This window comes from Ictalurus furcatus, chromosome 4 (assembly GCF_023375685.1).
Source record: "Ictalurus furcatus strain D&B chromosome 4, Billie_1.0, whole genome shotgun sequence".
In the NCBI taxonomy this organism is placed as follows: Eukaryota; Metazoa; Chordata; class Actinopteri; order Siluriformes; family Ictaluridae; genus Ictalurus; species Ictalurus furcatus.
In genome coordinates, this window is record NC_071258.1 from 19,528,400 (window position 1) to 19,543,972 (window position 15,573).

Consider the following 15,573-nt stretch of genomic DNA (forward strand, 5'->3'; position numbering starts at 1 on the left):
ATATATAAATAAATAAATAAGGGCAATTTAAATGTGGCTACTTTAACAGACATGTCCCAAATAATACAGTCCAATAAACTACTGTACATAAGCATGCACAGTTCCAGCATTCTGACAATAGCAAATACATCTTAAAAGGCAGTGCACAAGAAATGTGGTGAACGACAAGCAAAATTCATTCCAAGATATGAATCAAATTACAGTATGGTATAATGAACAAAAAAGTTTGAGAAATCTGCAAATCAAATGATTTATAATAAGTTAATTCACAGATATTGAAAACCTTAAAAGAATCTCTTTGTTTTTGGTCAACTTTGAAAATCATATGCATTTATCTTTAACAACAATAGTTTTGATTTGGTAAAACACTGGCAGATCAAGTGCAATGTTGCCAAAATTATCTACAAATTACCAGGTCAGGTAATATCAGTACTATGATATTTCACCCATTTCAGTGAGAGCACATTAGTCTTTGAAGAAACATGCAGTCCATACAGGATTTCACAGAGTTTAGTATTGCATTTCTGCATGGTATAAATTCTCTTTCATAGACACAAGTCTTTGAAACAAATGCAATTCTTCCATACCATGAGTGTAACAGGTAGAGCTACTTGCGTATAACCGATCAAACGGCTTCTATTTGTGAGTAAACACCGCAAAATAACAGTCTTAAAAAGAAATTTAAAATGCAATAGCATGTTCTTATATATTTTTAATGCAGAGTACAAATGCAAATGGCTGTGCATTTATTTGTGTTATCACAGAATATGTGTATATTTGTCTAATGTACTGTGAACTTTTATAACCATATGTAGTATATTTTGTGTAGTTCATTTTGTGGGACCGTTGATTACTTTAATTCAAGGAAGTGAAATAAAACTGACTGGATCAGAAGCTGTTGTGTTGTCTCCCCTCTTTCCCCTCCAATCTGCAGTTTACCACACCTACTTTTCTAGCATTTTTCAAAACTTTGAATAGAACTAACCAGAGCAGAAAAAGGGCAGTTTCATGACCCTTTAATGGTATAAAAAAAGTTTGGACTGTTTGGATGTTGTAGATGGTTTTCAGATTAGATTTGAGTAATATTGGCACAATAACCTGTTTATTGCCTTTCTTTAAACATTATTACATTATTTGCTTGACATTCTAGATTAGTGTTATAAAAGAACAACATCATTTTGAATTTGAAGTAGGTACTATCCATTTTGTCTCTTGAGCGCATCTGAGATGCTTGGCTTTGATGTTGTGTGCAAACAGAAGTACCATCCACAATAAGCTGAGAGGTAAAGCTATTATTACAATAAGCTGAGAGGTAAAGCAAATATTTTATTAAAACTGTGTATAAATGTTTTTCTTGCCAGTAGTGTAGTGTTCTATTGTTGGATAACTTATGATTGTACCACAATCGTGACCAGTGAGCCCATGGTACAGTTAGTGAACAAACTGTTCTTGTTAGCATTCATTGTTTCAGTCATGAATGATTCAGTGTTTTAACTAAATCAGCTTGAGTTGATGATTCAGTGACTTGCTCGCAACATGAAAGACAGTCATTTGTCCCACCACCTATTAATGTAAAGATGTAATCGCTAGAAATTGTCACTAGATAAATGGATGAACAAAATCAAAGTAATGAATCAAAATCCCCACCATTTGTAAATCCATAAACATTTGATACTTTTTATACTAAATCTCACCACACTTTAATACAAGACAGTCTTCTTTTCTTCCTGTAGTCTCTTCCCAGATCCTCTCAAGTTTCTCTCCAGCCTGATGGCCCAGTGTCATGGATGTCCCCTCAACAGCCCGTATTGTTCTCATATCATGGTTTTTGATCTTTTTTTGTCCTCGTGTTTTCTGAGTCTCATTTAAGCCCCGTTCATGCCTGTTTGCCGAACGCCTGACCCCTCGCCTGTTTTGACCTTGAGACTGCCATACAATTTAGATTTGTTTGCCTGCCTCTCTTCTAATAAAGGTTTAACTGAATTTGAATCCGTCTCTATCCATTATATGACAGATTGCTTTGCCTATACCATGGATACAGCAGGAAAGCAGAGGAGACATCATGCCAGGGTAACTAAGAAAAACATGCCAACTTCTGACTCGATCCAGTTCCCCCAGTGGACTGTCGTAGATCTCCCAGACCCGTAGGATCGGTTTTTTGGCTATCCTGAGTACTTTCTCACGGACTGCCAGGTGTATTTTGCCAGCCTGGAGGACCCCAGGCCAGACCAGAAGCAGTGGCTGGGGTTCATGCTGTCTTGGCTCTTTGGCCCAGTGGGCAGAATGTCTAGTGGCCACGGGATCCAGTGGACTTAATAAAGTTACTCAGTTTGTGGGATTATTTCTGATTGTGTTCGGGAGTCCACAATGCAAATCTGACCTGGAAAATATTTTATTAAATATTAAATATTAAATTAAATATTTTAATTTATTTATTCATTTTCATGTGATTCATTTTCATGTGATTCATTTTCATGTGATTCATATTCATGTGATTCATTTTCATGTGATTCATTTACTGATTTGCTTCTCTTTAAATCCAGTTTTAGAGTGTGATTGTTACGACACGGCGAAATCGGTGCGGCAGCTCACAAAGTGTAGTGCCGCCCAGGGACGTGGCGGAGAAGGACTACACTTCCCAGTCATACCCGCGCTCGAGTTCGCCAGAGTTCTAAGCACGAACACCTGCAAACACCTGAGGTTATATAAAGGCCTCCCTAGCATTAGCCGCTTGCGAAGTAACCGCTCAGCAGCCTCGTCTCTGTTTGTTTACCAAGCCGATTTCATTATAAGTGTTTTCCCTGGTGCTCGACTTCACGCTTGTCTCTCACTACGCTTTTGCCTACGTACCTGATACACAGTTTACCTGTTCGGTCCCGACTCGATTCTCGTTCTGGACTCTTCCTCACGTCATCTCTCCGCTCGCCCGCGCTTGTCTCTGTCTACGCTTCGTAACAGTGATATTACAAAGGTATTTCCAGATTATTACTTGCCACACTGTATGAGATAACCCCAGTAAAATTGCCTGAATTCTATAATATAATTTGTTCACCATGTTAGGTTTAAATTCTCTAAAAACAGATTCGCAATTGACTAACATTATTCCATTCCAGTTCACATCCTTCAAAGCACTGGCATGTTTTGTTTACTCTCACAATCCCCCAAACACACACACACTCAAAGTCTCCATTAAAAAAATGAGACAGCAGTGTTTCCCACAATAACCAAAAGTTGTCCATAATGTGAAAACAACTCGGAGAGTAAGCTGAACTAACCAAAAATAATTACCAAGACAAAAAGTTCCAGTAAGAGAAAAAGCCCCTACCGACTTCAAGTCTGATCAACAGTCTGCGCACAATAACAAATATAATGTCCTTAACTTTTAAAGACTTGTAACAAATAATATAACAGTGTAGCATGTAAAGCCGAGGAAAAAACACTAATAAAAGGAAATAAACAGAAACTCTAACCCAGTCAGAGCCTCAAAACAGAGAACCACATTAATACCGAAGTAGATTTAAGAGGAGTGAGTCGACAAAATCTAGGTGAAGTAATGCAACGACGATATCTTCAATAAAAATCCAAATACTGTAGAGCTGGAAAGCCGAGTGCAAAAAATAAAAATAAAAGAAGAGCGAAAAAGACGAAGCTGTATAGGTGATGCAGTTCACCCTGATATCAAGAGTTTAACATAGTCTCCTGCTTCCTCCGCTGACATAAAGTCCTTCTGATCACCGTTATATGTAATGTGAAGCCGAGCTGGGTGAAGTATTCCATGGCGAGCGCCCTCAATATCACGAAGTTGACGCTGAACCTCGTTAAATGCAGCTCGGGCCCGGGATATCTTGGCTGTGTAGTCAGGGAAAACAGAGATGATCAAATCCCTCACTTTAATCCGCTGGATCTCTCTCGCACGGCGTAAAATGTCAACACAGTCACTATGATAGAGGAATCTGCACACAATAGCTCGTGGTCGTTCACCAGGCTTGGGCACGCCTCTTTTAACAAAGCCGCGACAGCAGCAGTTGTACATGTGTCAGCTCCCTCTGGAACTCCGACTATCCTAACGTTATTGCACCGTGACCTCGACTCCAAATTCTCACATTTATTCTCTAATTGAGTCACGGTCACAGTGAGAGACTCAATAGTAGTCTTCATTTGAGCTATGTCATCGGTGTAACCGGAGAGAGCGTGCTCCATTTCCCCAACAGTACCTTTCAGTGTTGATATGGTAGCCTCGGTAGCAACTTTATCACTAGCCAGCTGTGTTTTCACGGCCTGCAGGTCAAGCTGAACAGCAGACAGCGCAACCCTGAAAGTATCCTGGAGCTCCTTTTCAAAAATGTTGGCGATGTCCTTCCTCAGTAAAGCCAGCAGCTCGAGCCTGAGTGCGGCGAAGTCAGAGTCACCGCTCGGCGACGTGGATTCAGGGGAAGAAGGGGACTTGCTCGCGGCGCGCACACTTGGCCTCAGTCGTGTCTGAATGCTACCACGGGTTTTCATGTTCTTTCCAGACATTTTAACATACCACAAAGTTAAAAGTGCAAACAAGAAAACGGAGTAGAATAAGTCAAAATCTATTGTATGACCGAAAAGCACTAATTAATTACAATTATAATCAAAATCAGCAGGAGCCTCCAACTTCGCGTCCTACTCCATCGAACTCCGAAGTCGAATCTGACCTGGAAAATATTTATATGTATATTTGTTTTTTTTTAGAGAGCAGCCTGTCTGATAAACCTGTCCCACCATTCACCATCTACTATGAGCAGGCAGACAGGCAGAGGTCAATGTAACGACTTCATCTCCAGAGCTCTGGTGTGAGACCCGTAAGGAGGTCTCCTCTGCAGAGCTCCAGCCAGAGGTTAACTTGGCAACCTCATCTCCTGAGCCCCAGTGTGAGACCAGTGAAGTGGTCTAGCGAGCCATGATCCTGATAAAGTTCAACAAGGTGACTTCCCAGGTTCAGTTCCAGTCAGAGGCTGACAAGGCAGCCCACCAAGCTCTGCTCAAGCCTGAGGCCAACAGGATGACCTATGAAGTCATGGTCCTGTCTGAGGCCGATGGCAAAGCCTCCCAAGACCAACACACACCTGAGGCTGACAACATGACCTCCCAAGCCTTGTTCCCCTCTCACGACCCTGGCAAGCCTGTTCCAGCCTCATGTCTGCTCCTCAGGGAACCAGCTATACTATGGACAATGCCTGCCTTGGGACCTGGGGGGCTATGTGTACATTTAGCCCGGAGGGACAGGACCGCTGGGGGGGGGGTCTAGGGGTTCCTGTCCTGTCTCTGCCCTTGTTATGTTATTGGTTATTTCCTAATGTGTCAGCTGTTTTGTGTTATCCCCTTGATTGCATTTAGTATTTAAAACCCCCGTTGTGTCTTTGTTCAGGGCAAAATATTGTTTCTGTGTTTTGCTTCCAGGGCATTACCAAGCTTTGTTTATTGTTCTTATGTCATGGTTTTTGATCCTGTTATATCCTCGTGTTTTCTGATTCTTGTTTAAGCTCTGTTCCTGCCCGTTTGCTGATCACCTGACTCCTCGCCTGTTTTGACCTTGAGATTGCCATACAATTTGGATTTGTCTGCCTGCCTCCCTTCTAATAAAACTTTGGCTGCATTTGCTGTCTCTATATCCCTTACATGACACATAGTATCTGAAACTGATGTACTACAGAGAGGCATAATAGACCCCATCATTTAAAAGGATTGTATTTATAATCTATCATGTGAAAAAATAAGTACACCCCATGGAAAATGTTGGCTTTTTTGACATATTTGGACAAGGAAAAAATTGATCGCCTTTGAAACAGTGCCTATTAATAAAGTTGATTTACCTGAACAAAACTACAAGGAAAATTAGCTTTTCCAACCATTTATTCAACAGAAATATCAACAAATGTGATATTCTTCTGTGGAAAAAGTAAGTACACCCTTGGCCTCAGAAGCTAGTATTGCCCCCTTTAGCAGAAATAACCTATTGTAGGCTTTTGAATAATTGTCCACAAGTCTCTGACATCAGCTTGATGGAATTTTTGAATACTCTTCCATACAATATTCATTCAGTTGCAAGATGGGTGAGGGTTTTCTTGCACGTACTGCCAGTTTCACATCCCCCATAACATTTTAATAGGATTCAAATCCAGGCTTTGACTAGGCCATTCCATAATCCTCTATTTCTTCTTTTTGAGGCATTCTATGGTGGATTTACTAGTGTGCTTAGGATAATTATCCTGTTGAAAGGTCCTCTTTCGGTTCAACTTCAACTTTCGGGCAGATGGCCTCACATTATCTTCAAGCACACTTTGATATGATGCAGAATTCATAATCGATTCAATCAAATCTGTCTTTGGTCTGCGCCAAATATGTCTGCTGTCACTGTGGCCAAACAACTCTATCTTTGATCCATCTGTCCAGAGGACTGGACAGAAGGTCTAGTCTTTGCCCACATGCTCACTGACAAACTGTAGTCTTGCTCTGATGTTCTTTTTAGACAACAGGCTTTTTCCTGGCATGCTTTCCATTCAGGTCAAATCTGTGCAGTCTCTTTCTGATTGTAAAAGCATGCACTTTGACACCAATAGTTGCAAGACTTACTAGCAGATCCCCTGATGAAAAACTGGGGTTCTTGGAGACTTCTTTTTGTATCAGACAGTCTGCTCTTGGGTTGCGTTTGCTGGGACAGCCAGTTCTGGACAAATTGGCAGTCATTTTAAATTATTTTCCTTACAGTGAAATTATGTATTTCAAATAAATTGGAGATCTATTTTAAATCCCTTGCCAGACTCATAGGCATCCACAGACTTTTTGCTGAAGGCCTTACAAAACTCTTTAGATCTTGGCATGACACCACACACCTCAATGACAAAGGGAACACCAGACACTAGATATGAGAGGGGTTTAAATAAGACAGGTTCCACCTGCACTCCCAAATCTTGAACAGCCAATTCTAATTTTATGTGGTTGAAGGTGTGATAAATGAAGGGGAGTTATTACTTTTTCCTGATCTGTTCTTTTTTTGTCAATTTAAATTGCAAAAATTACTTCAAAATGTACATTTTATGTGTCATTTGAGTGTATAGCCTTTATTAATAGGCACTGTTTCAAAGAGGATCAAATGTTTGCTTGTCCAAATACAGTTCCCTCCACTAATATGAGCAAAGAAGGCTATAAAAAATGGTCTTGATTGTTTAACCTTTTGATCTTTTGTTTAAAATCACAAAAATACTCTGCTCTCAAGGATATCAAACAAGATAAACATAAATATATGTGTGCAACAAATATTGTCACCCTTTTAGTCAATACTTTGTGCTACCTCCCTTTGTGCTTGCTTTGAGTCTTACAATGCCCAATGAAGTTGGAGAATACATGGCAAGGGATCTGAGACCATTCCTCCATACAGAATCTCCAGATCCTTCAAATTTTGAGGTCCACAATGGTGGACTCTCCTCTTCATTCACCCCACAGGTTTTCTATGGGGTTCAAGTCAGGGGACTGGGATGGCCATGGCAGGACCTTGATTTTGTGGTCAGTAAACCATTTTTGTGTTGATTTTGATGTATTTTTTGGATCATTGTCCTGCTGTAAGGTCCATCCATGGCCCATTATAAGCTTTCTGTCATGGCCAGTCAGGTTTTCATTTAATATCTGTGGATATTTGATAGAGTCCATGATGCCATGTATCCTACTGTAACAAAATGTCCAGGTCCTCTGGCAGAAAAACAGCCACAAAACATTAAAGAACCACCATCATATTTAACCGTGGGCATGAAGTACTTTTCCATATGGCTACCTTTCTATATGTGTCAAAACCACCTCTGGTGTTTATTGCCAAAAAGATCTATTTTGGTTTCATCTGACCATAGACCCCAATCCCATTTGAAGTTCCAGTAATGTCTGGCAAACAAAAGACACTTGATTTTGTTTTTGGATGAGAGTAGAGGATTTTTTTCTTGAAACCCTTCCTAACAACTTGTGGTGATGTAGGTGACCTCGGATTGTACTTTTGGAGACTTTCTGACCCCAAGATGCAACTAAAAATGATGCTTAGTAAAACTTACCAGCTAATTTCCTTATAAAACTGAACAAATTGTACCTGAGACTACTACTAATTTTTTTTAAAACAAATGGTCATCACACCAAATATCGAATTTGTTTCATTTATTTGTTTACTGCTCTCTATAGTATTTTTTTTTAAATGTAGAAACATTTAATTTCATTAAGTTTGAAGGCATCTTTGCTGTATAGCATTTCTTTGCATGTGCCTAAGACTACTGCACAGTACTGTACACAAAATAGAAGAAATCAGCACTCTATAATGCAACAGAAGTTTTCATTCAAATACTGCAACTCCTTCCAAATTGTCATGCATTACGTCAACAGAAAAAATATCTGATGTACTGCAAGAGGCTGAGTAGGCATGCACATTTCACACCATAAACATGAGATAGTATTGTGTTTGACTGTATAGCTTCATAGTGTTTTAACTGTATGAAGCTTGTTCCCAATGCCACTTTTGGATCATCTTCACAGAACACAGTCTGAAAATTCCCCTATTCAGACAAAACCTACAGCAAATCCAAGCATTAAAGGATCCAACAAACCCTAACAGTCTATGTAACCCAAGATTATCACCTGTTACATGCCCATTTCTGCCTGTACAGAACCACTAAGCACTTTTATACCCTTGGTCTCAAAGACTTTTAAGTCAGATACAAGAGGCTCTAATATTGCTCCAAATCTGTACATTTTGATGTACTGTGTGTGGGGGAAAAGTGGACATAAATGTATGCTTACTAAAGATTAATTAAACTGTTCTCAATGTAAAATATATTATACCAAATTTATGAATACCCTTCTTTACTCCCAGTGGATTGGCTGTCTCAAAGTCATCATAGTATAACTATCAACTAAGGAGCTGTCATGATCCGACCTGCAGACGGTGCAGCGGCGTGCGACGTGTACTGAAGGCCGGAGGGCGTGTGCATGCTCCTCGATTATGTAGGAAGGACTGTGGCTGTTTACTATGGACACATGCCTTTGTTTTGGTTTTTGTTAGCGATAAACGTTCACCAAGATCCGATCTCTCGCTTAACAGAGCAAATAGCTCAGCTGTCTCAAGCCGTGCTACGCGTCATGTCGCCCCCCGCGCAGTTTCCCCTGCTGTCAATGCCGGAGAGGTATGCTGGAGAGCCAGAGAGTTGTAAAGGGTTCCTGCTGTAGTGCTCTCTGTTCTTCTCCAGCCACCCAGACATGCCAGAGGCTCGTAAGATCGCACGCTTCCTGCGGCTCTTAACTGGACGTGCGTTGTTGTGGGCCACCGCTGTGTGGGAGCAGGAGGAAGGCATTATCGCTCGCTAGAGGAGTTCGTCACACGTTTCCGGCATACCTTTGATCACTCTCCTGACAGATGGGAAACGGGACAGGAACTCATGAACATTAAGCAGGACGCACGTGATGCTGTGAAATATGTCCTAGAGTTTCAGCCTGAGACCCATGAGGAGGTCTCAGCTCCAGAGCTCCAGCCAGAGGTCCACATGGCGACCTTAGCCCCAGAGTTTCAGCTTGAGACCCAGGAGGAGGTCTCAGCTCCAGTGCTCCAGCCAGAGGTCAACGTAGCGACCTCAGAGCTCCAGCCAGAGGTCAACGTAGCGACCTCAGAGCGCCAGCCAAAGGTCAACGTAGTGACCTCAGAGCTCCAGCCAGAGGTCAATGTGGTGACCTCAGAGCTCCAGCCCGAGGTCAACGTGGCGAACTCCACCCCAGAGTTTCAATGTGATACCCATGAGGAGGTCTCAGCTCCAGAGCTCCAGCCAGAGGTCAATGTGGCGACCTCAGAGCTCCAGCCAGAGGTTAATGTGGCGACCTTAGCCCCAGAGTTTCAGTGTGATACCCATGAGGAGGTCTCAGCTCCAGAGCTCTAGCCAGAGGTCAACGTGGCGACCTCAGAGGTCCAGCCAGAAGTCAACGTGGTGATCTCAGAGCTCCAGCCAGAGGTCAACGTGGCAACCTCAACCCCAGAGTTTCGGCCTGAGACCCATGAGGAGGTCTCAGCTCCAGAGTTCTTGTCAGAGGTCAACGAGGTGACCTCCCAAGTCATTTTCCTGGCCAGGATCGAAGAGACGGCCTCTCATGCTAAGTTCCTGCCCAAAATAGCTGAAGACGTCGCACTGCTTTCCTGCATCGCTGAGGACGTCGCCCCACTTTCCTGCATCACTGAGGACGTCGCCCCATTTTCCTGTCCTGCTACAGACGTCACGCTGCTTTCCTGTGCCGCCGAGGACGTCGACCTGCTTCTGTGTTCTTCTGAAGATGTTGTCCTGCTTTTCTGTTCCGCTGAGGACGTCGGCCCGCTTTTCTGTTCTGTTAAGGAAGTTGCTTTGTTTTCTTGCTCCGCTGATAACACCACTCCGTCTCCTGGTTCAGCTGGGGGCATTATGCCCAGGGGGCCAAAACAGCCAATGGAGAGGAGTGTTTTCTGGCGCCTTTGGGGGGTGGGTTCTGTCACGATCTCCCCTGTAGATGGCGCTGCGGCATGCGACATGCACTGAAGGCCAGAGGGCGCGCGTGTGCCCGAGCCAGAGTGCTTGAGCACTCAGCGAGCGAACGCTCTTCGATTGTGTAGGAAGGACTGTGACTGTTTACTATGGACACATACCTTTGTTTTGGTGTTTGTTCTCTCATGATTGTTTCCAGCTGTATGTGTTCAAGCTAGATTACGTTTGTGATTTAAACTCCTCATGTTGCTGTGCACTTCGTGCAGTATTAAGTAAGTTTAAGTATAGATAAGTAAGCATAAGTATACGTATATGTTAGCTAGCTTGATGCTAAGCGGTCGAGTTCTCGTGTCCTGTTCTTGTTTTATGTTTCATGTCTCGACTTTCATTTCATGCTTCAGACTGCGTATCTCGTTTCATGTTTATTGACCTGATTTTTGAGTGAATAAAGACTTTAATCTGCACTTGCTTCCATTCAGGTCTCGTTACGTAACAAGAGCGTGCAGTGTGCGCCAATACTTTTTTGAGCCGACTGTCAAGGGCGCCAGTACTTTTGAGAGCTGGCCGTGTGGGGTGCCAATACTTCTGAGAGCCGAACAGATCGTGTGCCAATACATTTTAGAGCCGAATGTGTAGGGAGGCAAAACTTTTAGAGCTTTCCCTTTAGAGGGTAAATACTTTCGAAACGCAATGCAAGTCTATGGGAAATTTTCCGAATTTGAGCTTCCGTAGCGGGAATTCCAGCATTCCAATCGCTTATAAAAGTCATAGCACACCTCTCCTCAATAAGCCGATCGATTTGACACCTCACCCGTTGATGTCCAACAAAATCTGCAGGACTAGTTATGCGCCGAAAAAAGTGGAAGAAGAAGAATAATTATAACTAGACTGGTACATTTCCTGAAGAAAATGTGAGTGGTGCTTGCGGTGGCGAAACAGGGACGGGCGCCAATACTTTCGAGAGCCGAAAGCGTAGGGCGCCAATACTTTCGAGAGCCGGACGGATAGGTTGCTAGAGGGTTTTAGCATGATGCTCGCGTGTTTTAGCATGATGACAGCATGTTTTAGCATGTGTTAGCGTCTTGCTAGCACGTTTTAGCATCATGATAGCATGTTTTAGCATCATGATAGCATGTTTTAGCGCTTGTTAGCATGATGCTAGCATGTGTTAGCATCATGCTAGCATGTTTCAGCACTTGTTAGCATGTTTTAGCATGTTTTAGCATGATGCTAGCACTTTTTAGCATAATGCTAGCATGTTTTAGCATCATGCTAGCATGTGTTAGCATCATGCTGCATGTTTTAGCATCATGCTAGCAGGTTTTAGCATCACGCTAGCATGTTTTAGCATCACGCTAGCATGTTTTAGCATCATGCTAGCACTTTTTAGCATCATGCTAGCACTTTTTAGCATATTGCTAGCATGTTTTAGCATCATGCTAGCATGTGTTAGAATCATGCTAGCAGGTTTTATCATCATGCTAGCAGGTTTTAGCATGTTTTATGTTTGACGGTCGGCTCTAAAAAGTATTGGCACACTACACGGCCGGCTCAAACAATGCTGGCGCCCTATCTGTCCGGCTCTCGAAAGTATTGGCGCCCGGCGCGTCCGGCACTTGAAAGTATTGGCGCCTTACGCGGCCGCCATACAAAAGTATTGGCGCCCTGTTTGTCCAGCTTTAAAAGTATTGCCACCCTACACGGCCAGTATAGTGCTAACACACGCTAGCAACATGCCAGCATGATGCTAAAACTTGCTAGCATGATGCTAAAACATGTTAGCATGATGCTAAAACATGCTAGCATGATGCTAAACATGCTAGCATGACGCTAACATATGCTAAAACATGATACCATGATGCTAAAACGTGCTAGCATCATGCTAACAAGTGCTAAAACATGCTAGCATTATGCTAACACATGATAGCATGATGCTAACACATGCTAGCATGACGCTAACACATGCTAAAACATGCAAGCATCATTCTAAAACCCTCTAGCAACCTAGAGCAACCTAGCAAGTATTGGTGCCCGTCCCTGTTTCGCCACCACAAGCACCACTCCCATTTTCTTCAGGAAATGTACCGGTCTAGTTATTCTTCTTCTTCTTTCACTTTTTTTCAGCGCGTAACTAGTGCCGCACCGTTTGTCGGAGATCGACGGTTGAGGTGTCAAATCGATCGGCTTATTGAGGAGAGGTGTGCTGTGACTTTCGGAAGTGATCAGAATGTCGGCATTCCCAGTACGGAATCTCAAATTCGGAAAATTTCCCATAGAATTGCATTGAGTTGCAAAAGTATTGGCCCTCTAAAGAAAAAGCTCTAAAAGTATTGCCTCCGTACACATTCATTCGTAAAATGTATTGGCACCTGATCTGTTCGGCTCGCCGAAGTATTGGCACCCTATCTGGCTGGCACTCAAAAGTATTGGCACCCTGCACGGCCAGCTCTCAAAAGTACCGGCGCCCTTGACGGTCGGCTCTGAAAAGTATTGGCGCACTACACGGCCAACTCTAACAGTGCTGACGCCCTATCTGTCCGGCTCTCAAAAGTATTGGCGCCCTACGGGGCGGCTCTTGTTATAATTAGTGGTGCTTAAAAAGCACTGTTATTGTTAATCGGCATACTTATTATTAGTGGTGCTTGAAAAGCATTACTATTGTTATCCGGCATACTTATTATTATAATTATAATTATAATTAGTGGCGCTTGAAAAGCACTACTATTGTTCTTGTGCATACTTATTATTATTATAATGATTATAATAATGATTATTCTTCTTCCACTTTTTTTTTGGCACGTAACTAGTCCCGCACTGTTTGTCAGAGATCGACGGGTGGGGTGTCAAATCGATCGGCTTATTGAGGAGAGGTGTGCTATGTATTACAGAAGTGATCGGAATGTCGGCATTCCCAGTACGGAAGCTCAAATTCGGAAAATTTCCCATAGACTTGCATTGGGTTGTGAAAGAATTGGCGCCCTACACGGCCTGCTCTAAAAGAATTGCCTCCGTAAAAGTCTGGCTCTAAAAAGTGTTGGCGCCCGATCTGTCCGGCTCTCAGAAGTATTGGCACCCTATCTGGAAGGCTCTCAAAAGTATTGGTGCCCTATCTTGCCGGCTTTCAAAAGTATTGGCGCCCCACCTGGCTGGCTCTCCAAAGTATGTGCGCTCTACACGGCCGGCTCTAAAACGCATGTCTGCACTACACGGCCGGCTCTATCAGTACTGGCACCCTATCTGTCTGTCTCTCAAAAGTATTGGCGCCCTACGTGTCCGGCTCTCGGAAGTATTGGTGCCCTATGCAGCCGATTCTCGAAAGTATTGGCACCCTACGTGTCCGGCTGTCGAAAGTATTGGCACCCTATGCAGCCAGGACTCGAAAGTATTGGCGCCCTATGCGTCCGGCACTCGAAAGTATTGGCGGCCTTAGCGTCCGGCTCTCGAAAGTATTCGCGCCCTACGCCTCCGTCACTCGAAAGTATTGGCACCCTACGCGTCCGGCTCTCAATAGTATTGGCACCCTTAGCGTCCGGCTCTCAACATTATTGGTGCCCGTTCAGAATTTTGCCATGGCAAGCACCTCTCACATTTTCTTCAGGAAATGTACCTGTCTAGTTAGTGGTGCTTGAAAAGCATTACTATTGTTCTTGTGCATACTTATTATTATAATTATAATTAGTGGTGCTTGAAAAGCACTACTATTGTTCTTGTGCATACTTATTATTATTATAATAATTAGTGGTGCTTGAAAAGCACTACTATTTTTCTTGTGCATACTTATTATTAGTGGCGCTTGAAAAGCACTACTATTGTTCTTGTGCGTACTTATTATTATTATTACAATAAGTATGCACAAGAACAATAGTAGTGCTTTTCAAGCACCACTAACTAGACCGGTACATTTCCTGAAGAAAATGTGAGTGGTGCTTGCCGTGGGATGGGGCGCCAATACTTTCGAGAGCTGCCTGTGTAGGGCGCCAATACTTTCGAGAGCCGGACAGATAGGGCGCCAGCACTGTTAGAGCTGGCCGTGTAGTTCGCCAATACTTTTTAGACAAACGGTGCGGGGCTAGTTACGAGCCGAAAAAAAAGTGGGAGAAGAAGAATAATTATAATTATAATAATAATTATAATAAGTATGCACAAGAACAATAGTAGTGCTTTTCAAGCACCACTAATTATAATAATAAGTATGCACAAGAACAATAGTAGTGCTTTTCAAGCACCACTAATAATAATAATAAACGGAGCAGATCTAATTGGGCTTCGCACCAGGGGTGCTCGGGCCCTAATAATAATCAACGGAGCAGACCCAATAGGGCTTTGCACCAGCGCTGCTCGGCCCTAATTAAAGCTGCAAGCAGTGATGAACAGACCCTCGCACCTGGGTGCATGTTGGGATCGCTTTGGCAGGGGAATGCCATTAAATATTTTTTAGGACTTTTTAGCACTGATATGTAGTTAGGAGTGTATCACGATGTAAAATGTTGCCAGCAGGTGGCGCTATGACTAATACTGAATCTTGGTATGTACATGTCTTCAGGCCAGAATTACTATAAAACTTATGAAGTTTGGTGCAGATTGAACATTGTATGCTTGAGTTATAACTACTTGTTTAATAACTCGGGAGATAAAGTCTCATATTTTTGGGTATGTAGACATATATGTTTGTATTTTAAATGTGCAGGTTCTTAATAATAAAACTGTTTTTCCGTGTCAATTCAAATAGTGCTGTTGCACATTATTTGATATATGACGTATTGATTGTGCTACGGTGGGCATGGTTAGGGGTAGGCTGTTTAGTATTTAAGTCAGGTTACAATTATAGATTGCTTGTTGAGATAGAAGGAGTACTGAGAAGGAATACTGGACAATTGATTCTTACAAAATGACGAACAGAGGTGGGGAGCAGTAACGTTTTTAAGTGCATTGTTAAGGTATAATTACCTAAATGTAGTGGAAGGATGTGTGTCTAATATATATATATATATATATATATATATATATATATATATATATATATATATATATATATCTGTTTAGGTTACAAGAGCAACTTAATTGTGTCGAGGTT